This window comes from Podarcis erhardii (assembly GCF_964252035.2).
Source record: "Podarcis erhardii genome assembly, chromosome: 9".
In the NCBI taxonomy this organism is placed as follows: Eukaryota; Metazoa; Chordata; class Lepidosauria; order Squamata; family Lacertidae; genus Podarcis; species Podarcis erhardii.
In genome coordinates this window covers 56,934,403-56,943,797 of record NC_138512.1, presented here as the reverse complement: position 1 = coordinate 56,943,797, position 9,395 = coordinate 56,934,403, and the positions used below count along the sequence as shown (strand labels likewise).

Here is a 9,395-nt window from a genome sequence, read left to right as displayed (position 1 = left end):
TAACCTGCCAGTTCCAAATGGCTCATGTTGGATAATAGTAACTTCACAGCCAATGAATTAGAACCAGTTAAATTAGAAAACTTAAAAACCTGCCTCCACAACAATTCTCTAGTTGTGAAGGTTCAAGCAGTTTCAATAATCAAATATTCCTTTTCAAAGTCGTGTTTTAAAGATCAGCTTGATATTTTTCCACCTTGCCCCTATACGTCTGGAATTCCAGCATGAAGCGCTTTGTACAAATATTGAGCGTAATATGTTATTTTTCATAACTGTGAAAAACATAGCATTTGATAGGAATGAAGTTTAGCCAAGGGTCAGACTGAAAGATGTGATCAAAGCATCTTTCAAACAATAATTTATGAGGCTATAATCCAAGGGCAGATCAGGCTGTATTCACCTCCTATCTATTTATTGTTCATCAATGTGCATGATCTATTTTTCATCAAAGAGGAAACAAACTGAAATGATCACATAGCGTATATATGTGAATCTTTATAAAAACAACCGTCTCCTCTACTTTCATGGAGTTATGCAAGCCCCTCTTCCCCAGGCGGTAAGAAGCCGGAGATATCACTGCAGGACTTAGTTTTCCTTGGCGGAGAGAGTAGCGGAGATGCGTGATGTCTTTGTTATATTTGTTTCACATAATAAATACCCAAGCAGAGCATACTTGAAGCAAATCGGCTTCTATAGCAGGAAGCAAAACCTTTCATTCTCCCTCAGATTTGTAGAGCAACAGTGGATGGGCCCCCAAGTCTGCCTCCCATCAGTGTTAAAAGAATATTCAACAACTCTCTTAAGGGACTGTGAGTTAGTACAGTGGTACCTCGGGTTACATAGCTTCAGGTTACATACACTTCAGGTTACAGACTCCGTTAACCCAGAAATAGTACCTCGGGTTAAGAACTTTGCTTCAGGATGAGAACAGAAATCGTGCTCCAGCGGCACGGCAGCAGCAGGAGGCCCCATTAGCTAAAGTGGTGCTGCAGGTTAAGTAGAGTTTCAGCTTAAGAACGGATCTCCGGAATGAATTAAGTACTTAACCCGAGGTACCACTGTATCTGGAGAAGGGGCCATCTGCATTCCAATGCAGTGTCAAAAGAAGAACCTAACTTTAACCTACTGGCATACATAGCAGGAAGGCTTCCCATTTCAGAAGATTGCCATCCAACTTGTGGGAGGTGATCAGTGTCTTGCTCACTGCTTCAGGTCTCAAGGGTTGGTCTGAAGAAAACTCTGATTTGGATGATGCGCTAGTCACCCCCAGACCCCTCAGGGAAGGCTCCTAAGAAGAAGCAGCACCTCCTCAGGATCAAACCCCCTGCATCCTGCTGCTTCTGAAGAGCTTTCCCTGTGGTGGAGGCTCTTGAGAAGCAGAACCTACAGGATCGAAGCCTCCCTCTCTGCCGGGAGGGAGGAAAGAAGGTCAACAACCATCCTTTATCCACCTCTTCCCTAACTTTCCCTTCAGTCTGGGGTGGAGCTGAAGCAGGATTCGCCCCTCCCTGCCTTCGGCCTCTTTTTTAGCATTTCCCGGCCTGCCATTTCCTGTTCCTTTCTCCTTGCTTGTCCTCAGTTTTCCTGTTTCCTTTTCCTGGCCTGGGATTAATCATAGTTTCCAGGTCAAGCACCCCCATAGGATTTGCAACATGGTTGGCTCCTGTCATCGCTTTCTGACTGCCTGAACCTTCAGCACAGACAACAGCCTCGGATGAGCCACTTGGCTCCTGGACCTCCTCCTGCTGCCCCACCAGAGAGTGCAGAGTCCCCTCCTCTCCCCCACCCTTTCTGTCTTGCTCTTACATACAAGTCACAGAATGGCAGATGTAATGAGTCACAATGTAAACAAACGGTTTTCTATGCATTCCTGCATTCCAAGTTGACTTTCTTTGGATGCATCAGCGGACTATTATCCAGACCGTCTACCATTATCTTTATTCCCCAAACCATTAGGAAAAAAATACTGTTTCCACAGGATGTTTCCAGATTTTGGTATGCTGGAATTAGGCAAGACATATATAAATAAATTTTCTGCAAAAACAGAAATTTGTCACCACCTGGAACAATTTCTGTCAGTCTTTTCACGTTGTGTTCTTTTTGGTTCACTTTGTGCTCTGCTTTTGTTTCTGGAGTCTACGAAATGTACACACACGGAATGTTGACAGTCCTTCCTAAGGCAACAAGAGTCCATAACTTGTTTGGGGTTAGATCTTTAAGTACCAACTCTCAAGGGTGAATACTGGCTACATAACAGAAACTGCCTGGTCGACAAGACCCTGGAGAGGGACTGTTTGTTTTTAAAAACATGCCATGGGCAACAGCCCTCAGCCAGTGTTGGCCTATAACTAGTCCCAAAGGAATCAGGTAGCAGGAGATCCTACTGAGAACTCACCGTCCCTTCAAAAAAAAAAAGCAACATTGTGTAGAATAGCTCCTTGCGGAGGATAAATGTTCACAAAAAATATTGGTTAGTTGTGGTCGGTTGGATGCTTCTTCAAAATACTTCTCTGTTTCTTTTTCCGTTCTCCATTCCAAAGCCAAAAATGCTTTCCTCCTTCCAAACTGGATCCCCACCCCCTGTCCAATCTTCCACCATTTGCATCCCCATTGCCCCTTAATTCACCTTCCTTTCCATCTTCACTCTTTGGAACATCTTGTTGCTGACTTCCGTGCTTCTTTATAACATAAAGCAGAACACTTCTGGAACACCTATTTATCTTCGAAGGATAAACAGTTTATTTCATATCCCTTTTAAAGAGATTTGGAAACGCATCCGTATCTCTAAGAATAGAGATAACAGGGGAGTAAATGCAGGCACGTCCAACGTAAAGCTGGAAAGGATCTGAATGTCATCACGTTCAGCCTCTGAAGACCAGTGGAGAATCGATCACCATCATTTCTTAAAGTTTCTTATAGAAACCAGGCAAACAGTTTGGCTCCAGGGATCTGGGACAGCTAACAGCCTCTGCGTTCTAAAGTCAGCTTTTACTCAGACTGCACAGCTAAGGAAGGGAGCGAAATTCAATTCAGTTTGCATTCAAAAGTGAACCTACCTAATTCACATTTCTATAACAACATATGGGCCAAAACTCAGCCATCCTTTCAAATCCACACTTCTCTGAACTTTGTGATGCAGTTCTTCAGTCAAGTAAATGCTTATACTAGGGTAAAGGGTTCTTATAAATATATATGTTAGCAAAAATAACATATGAAAATGCGTTATATCAGGGGAAAATGCTTTAGAAAAATGTGTCCTGTATATTAGGCAAAATGGCATACAAAATGTATATATTTGGAGAAATTTGCACTAAAATGCTGGTGAAGACATGCTTTTAAAAAGAGACAAAGTGCAAACTGATGTGGAGAAGTGAATGTAAGATTGGGGAAATTAGAAAAAGAGAGCTTCATGGCCCTAGTGCAGCACTCTTAACCACTATGCCACATGTGCTAATTGAATCCCACCTGAAAATAGTGTCAACCTGGAAGTGATCTCAGTTTAAGGCAGTTACCTATGTTCCGAAGATATATATTTTTCAAACTGCAAATTACTATTTGTATACCTTTATGCAGTATGTTCAAAGGTTGTTGACTTTACTGATCAGATTTTAATCAAATATCTCTCTGAAATTAGATTGCAATCCTTCACTGTGCTGCAGAAAAGTATGTTAATAGGGAGCTTTTGTTCTCCAGAAAATTATAATGTGGAATCATACTTCAAAATGCTAGGGCAGAGTGGGGGGGGGGGAATGAAACCTGCCAGTAATTTTTAAGAAGGGAGGGCAAAGGGGTATCAAAAAAGCTAGTAAAAAGCTAAAGAACAAAGAAAGCTTTGAATCAGAAGACCAAATGTTTTCTTTTTCCGGCAGAATTGCTAGAACGCAGGTGCCCAAACATTTGCCCTCTATTACTCTTTCTGCCTCAACTTGTTGTTAATATAAAGAGAGCTCACCTGATGATTGCCGTTTAAACATCCTCAGTCTGTGAACTGTTTTCTCTTGATATACTTTGTGCAATTGCACATTGTTTCCTCTAATAAGCATATAGTAGTTCTGTTTGTTCTCTGTTGTATCCTTTTTTGTTTTAGATTACTATATAGCATCTTAATATTAATTTTCTGAGCAAGCCCTCCTTCTATTTCCTTTGCAGTTCCCGTCATTGCAATTATTATCTTTTTGTAAGATTTTTTATAGCTCAGATGGTGTGAACTATTTATATATCTTTTCTCTTCACAACGGCCCTACATAGTTTTCTTTTTCAGAGTCATCAGGTGAGGGTGTGCGTGCTATTTGATATGCCCAGTGTATAAAATACAGAGTTCTCTTTTCTGTGCTTGCATCTGCTGGATCACACCCCGAAAAGACTTCAGATGGGTTCTTTGAAATATATTTGGGAAGCCAGTTTTCAATTGCTCGCTTTTAGCAGTGGTACGGGAAACAAGAAATAGAAGTCCTCCCACAAGGCAACCTTATGAATCTGTTCTTCAAGAGTATTAAACAACCCTTGTTAAAATTAGAACGTTGCTTAAATATTTGCCCAGCCCACAAAGGACAGAGACTGAGGTCTTCTTTCAGTACCCAGGTCTAGCTGAATAGGAATATAGGAAGATGCCTTATAAAAGGTCAGCCGATGAGCTGGATCACGCAACACGTGCAGACTCTTCCCCGTGTCCTTCCTGCTGCTGTGCTAAACTAAACTAAACTAAACCAAGGTTTGGCTTTGCATGTTGTCCAACTGGAACGCTCATGGTCAAGGCCCCTCCTCACTAAATGCAAGCTGTAGCCAAGAACAAACCCTGCCCTGCAAAATTCAGAGAAGTGCAAATGTTGGAGGATGGATGTGTTTTAGTTCTCGTGCTGTTTCAAATGGCACCAATCTGGGTGGTTCACATTTAAATGCCAACTGAATTGCATTTCTCCTCCCTACCAATAGTGCTCCTTTCCCCCTCCCTCATGTTTATGCTCCTTCTATAATGTTTTCTCTGAAGTAAGTACCATTCACCAAAGGTACCTTACAATGTTAATTAAAAGCTTATTCCTTGAAAGTACTTCCTTTCCAGGGAGGCTAGGAGATTAGCAATATTCTAGGGAGAGGGGCTTAACTGCTCCCTAATGAGTCAGTTTCTGTTCTGCACTAGGATGGAAGAAGCTTTAATTACTGGGGATTTTATTGGTTTTCTTGTACACTCAAGGCAGCCCAGACAGTGGACACAACCCTGAATAGGGTCACCAAATGAAGAAACCAGCAGTTGTGTTTACACATTGAGAAAGAATGCTCTCAACCGTTACCTTTATTCATTCCTGCCAGAGGAACAGTCACCACATCTTGAAGATCCCTTTCATTACTACTGTGCCTATTACATAACATTTGCTTGCTTCTTTCCACTTATAACCAAAGAAAACAGACCTTTTAAACATGGCAACAAATCCCTTCAGTTCGAGAATTTGTTTTACCCACATACAAGGAAGCCTTTGGAAAAGTTGCACCATTCATTGGGGTGGGGATTCACATGAAGTCGTCCAGATTTCAACCCTATGATCTTTTCCTTAAATGGAAAATCTCCTTGTATTTCAAAGAAAACCAAAACTTGTGTCTTTAATTTTGGTACAGTCTTCAAAGGTTTGTTTTTACCCCCTAAGAAATTACTAGCACATGGCAACACATAGCAACAAATATAATTATCCATTTTGCCATACATGAGATTAAAGCTAACGACTGAGCCTCTTGGGCTTGCCGATCCAAAGGTTGGCAGTTTGAATCCCTGCAATGGAGTGAGCTCCTGTTGCTCTGTCGCAGCTCCTGCCAACCTAGCAGTTCGAAAGCATGCCAGTGCAAGTAGATAAATAGGTACCACTGTGGTGGGAAGGCAAATGGCATTTCCATGTGCTCTGGCACTTTTCACGGTGTCCCGTTGCGCCAGAAGCAGTTTAGTCATGCTGGCCACATGACCCAGAAAGCTGTCTGCGGACAAACGCCAGCTCCCTCGGCCTGAAAGCGAGATGAGCGCCACAACCCCATAGTCGCCTTTGACTGGACTTAACCATCCAGGGGTCCTTTACCTTTACCTTACCACATGAGATTTACAGCATCCAGTTTAACTTTGGGCATCTCCAGACATCCTTTTTATTGTGCTCATGTTGGTATTAGGAGAGTCATACGTGCTTCCCCTCTCAATACTTTTTGCACCTACAAAGGCTTTAGGGTGGTCATATGGCTTCATTTCCAGTCAGTGGGTATCCTTTTATTTCCTGCTGAAATCCAATAACTTTTCATACTGCAAATGTTCTGGGGGAGGGGGTTTGTCCTGCTTTTGCTGCAGCCCTTCCAGACAGCAGTGATATGGTGGCATTTGGGAAGCATCACAGAACAATTAAGCAGAATAAATACACCAGTAATGCCCTATTATTGCATTAAAAGAATCTGTGGCAAAATAAACTAGCAATTTTCTCCAGTATGCTCCTCAATCCTGAGTCTACTCTTTGCTTTTCTCTCTGCTTGAGCGTAGGTCCACTGGAGCAAGCCTGGCCCAATACATTTTGGTACCTGAGGTAAACCACAAAATGGCACCCCTCTCCCCACCAGGGAAGAAAGCAGGAGCGAAGATCGACATCAGGGAGAAGGCGGAATAAAGAGCAACATCAGGATCCATTGCCCCTATGGATCCTACCGCTTGAGGTGGTTGAATCTCCTCGCCTCATGGGTCCGCCAGACCTGCACTGGAGAAAGCTTTTATTTGTAAGGGAAAAGACAGCAAATAAAGGGAAGAAGTAACAGTCAGTGGGGCAGCCCCTGTAGGACCCGACTGCTCACCTGATGTTCGAACACTGGACCAGAATCACAGTAATTCCATTCCAAGCAACTTGGTGATTGTGGCAGGACAGAATCCATAATAACCATGCTGTTCACGCAAACCCTGTAGTTGTTCGCCTGTACCCAGGTAGTAGCTAGTTTTTGTCCCGTTCCCCCATTAATTCTTGACCCGTTGCTTTCATGGCTCTTAAACATGAGCAGTCTTTGGTCCTTCTTCTTGGTGTTAGATTTGCTGGTTGCTAGACATGCAAATAGGTGAGAAATGAAGGAATCAGTGTTGATGCCAGAATTTTTCTGATGCTTTGAAAGCAGAGCAAGTCCCTCCATGCAGGTCTGAGGGAAACAATATTCGGTGGGGCTCTCCCAGCACAAAGTCTAAAGGGACACACATATAGTCTCTTGCTTCTCTTGCTCAGCTTCCTGGTGGCACCTCTCCCACTCATACTGGGAAGTGGTTCAGAAGTGGAAGATAAACAAACAAACCATCGGAGCTGGTGTCATATGAGACATTATTATATAAGATACTTCTTAGGTAAAGATTACATCTTCAGCAGTATTGTTCTCCTTACCACCACACTCAAATCTGTAGCTTACCACAAAGGTGACTCACTATTGAGAAACCAACATGGGCAATGCTGTTGAAGCAAAGCATTTAGGATTTAGGATGCAACAATGTACGAACAAGTTTAAAGCACTTATGTTATTGGGAGGTTTAATTTTTCTTGTTTCTTTTTCAGTCAAACCATACATTTAAGGCGTACTTTTACCACTTGGATAGCCTTTCATAGAATTATAGAGTTGACTCAAAGGGTTATCTTGTCCAACCACCTGAAATGCGGGAATCTCAGCTCAGATTGCCATCCCACCTCTGTTTAAAACCTCCAAAGGAGGAGACTCCACCACATTCTGAGGGAGTCCATTACACTGTTGAACAGCTCTGATTGTCAGTAAGTTCTTCTTGGTGTTTAGTTGTATACCTGGAGGAGTATCTCCACCCCCATCATTCAGCCCAGACACTGAGGTCCAGTTCCAAGGGCCTTTTGGGAAAGTTACAGGGAACCAAGCAGAAGGCCTTCTTGGTAGTCATGCCCACCCTGTGAAACACCCTCTTGTTAGATGTCAAGGAAATAAACAACGGTCTGACTTTCAGAAGACATCTGAAGGCAGTCTTGTATAGGGAAGTTTTTTATGTTTGATGTTATGCTGTGTTTGATGTTTTAATTTGTTGGAAGCTGCCCAGGGTGGCTGGGGCAACCCAGTCAGATGAGCAACATATAAATGATAAATTGTTGGAATTTTCTTTCTTCTAACTTGAAGCCATTGGTTCGGGTCCTAGCCTCCTGAGCAGGAGAAAATAAGCTCACTCCATCTTCCATGTGGTCAGCAACTCACAGGAACTCAGTTCCGGCACCTCTCGGGGGGGGGGGGCATTGTCATTCTAAGAGAATGAGGGGTGGGTTCATGGTGAGCTCTGGCACCTCTTTTTCTAGAAAAACAGCACTGCAATGGATAGCCTTTTAAATATTTGAAGATTCCTATCATACCTCCTCAGTCTCCTCCAGGCTCAACATACCCAACTCCCCCAACCATTAAAAAGAGGGCTTGGTTTCCAGATCCTTTATCATCTTTGCTTCTCCCAAAGAATCCTGAGAACTGAGAACTGGGAGCCAGTGTGGTGTAGTGGTTAAGAGTGGTGAACTCGTAATCTGGTGAACCGGGTTCGATTCCCCGTTCCTCCACATGCAGCTGCTGGGTGACCTTGGGCTAGTCACACTTCTGTGAAGTCTCTCAGCCCCACTCACCTCACAGAGTGTCGGTTGTGGGGGAGGAAGGGAAAGGAGAATGTTAGCCGCTTTGAGACTCCTTTGGGTAGTGATAAAGCGGGATATCAAATCCAAACTCTTCTTCTTCTGTAGTTTAAGTGTGCTGGGAACTGCTGCTCTGTGACAAACTACAGTTCCCATGATCCTTTTGGAGAAGCCAACACTTTAAATGTCCTTTAAATGTATGGTGTAAGGTGACCTTCTTTCTACTGCGTCTGTTTCCTTTCTTCTGATGGGCACTTTGGGTAGTTTCTTAAATCCCTGAGATTTGGTCAGCCTTTACCAGGAACCAAGCCTTTAGTGTGACAGGCCCTGCGCTGTGGAACTCCTTGCCAACAGACGTTCGCAGGAGTCCTCCATGATTTCTTCCAGTCATCTTTTAAAAACAGTATTGTTCAGACAGACAAGAACAGGAAATTCACCAATCAGTTTTTGATAGATGTTGTTGATGTTTTTATTGTTACTATAGGATTGTGTGTTTAGGTGTACCGTATACCACCTTGCTACAATTTCTATGCATGTGCAGTTTTTAAATATTTAAATAAAAATAAATATTATTCATTGCCTTTGTTTGTTGCTTTGTACAAGAAAGAAAAGCATCACAGTAACTTAAAAACAAGTTAAAATACAAAGAGGTAAAATAAATTAAAAACCAATAATAATATCTTAAAATTCCTTTCTCTTTGTGTACTTTTGAGGGTCGAAATGTATAAAGATAATGCTTTTGGTTGCAATGCACAAAATTGTATTGATTGCTTTGATTTG

At 42.5% G+C, this 9,395-nt stretch overlaps 1 long non-coding RNA gene across 1 annotated transcript in view; it reads left to right on the top strand.

Annotated features, from left to right (window-relative positions):
* Positions 1-888: 888 nt before the first annotated feature.
* The window catches only part of LOC309350414, a 691,638-nt gene continuing 683,131 nt past the window's right edge, over positions 889-9,395 (top strand). The window contains exon 1 of the long non-coding RNA XR_014160334.1: positions 889-989. This is a non-coding gene — a long non-coding RNA (uncharacterized lncRNA). The remainder of the gene's footprint in view (positions 990-9,395) is intronic.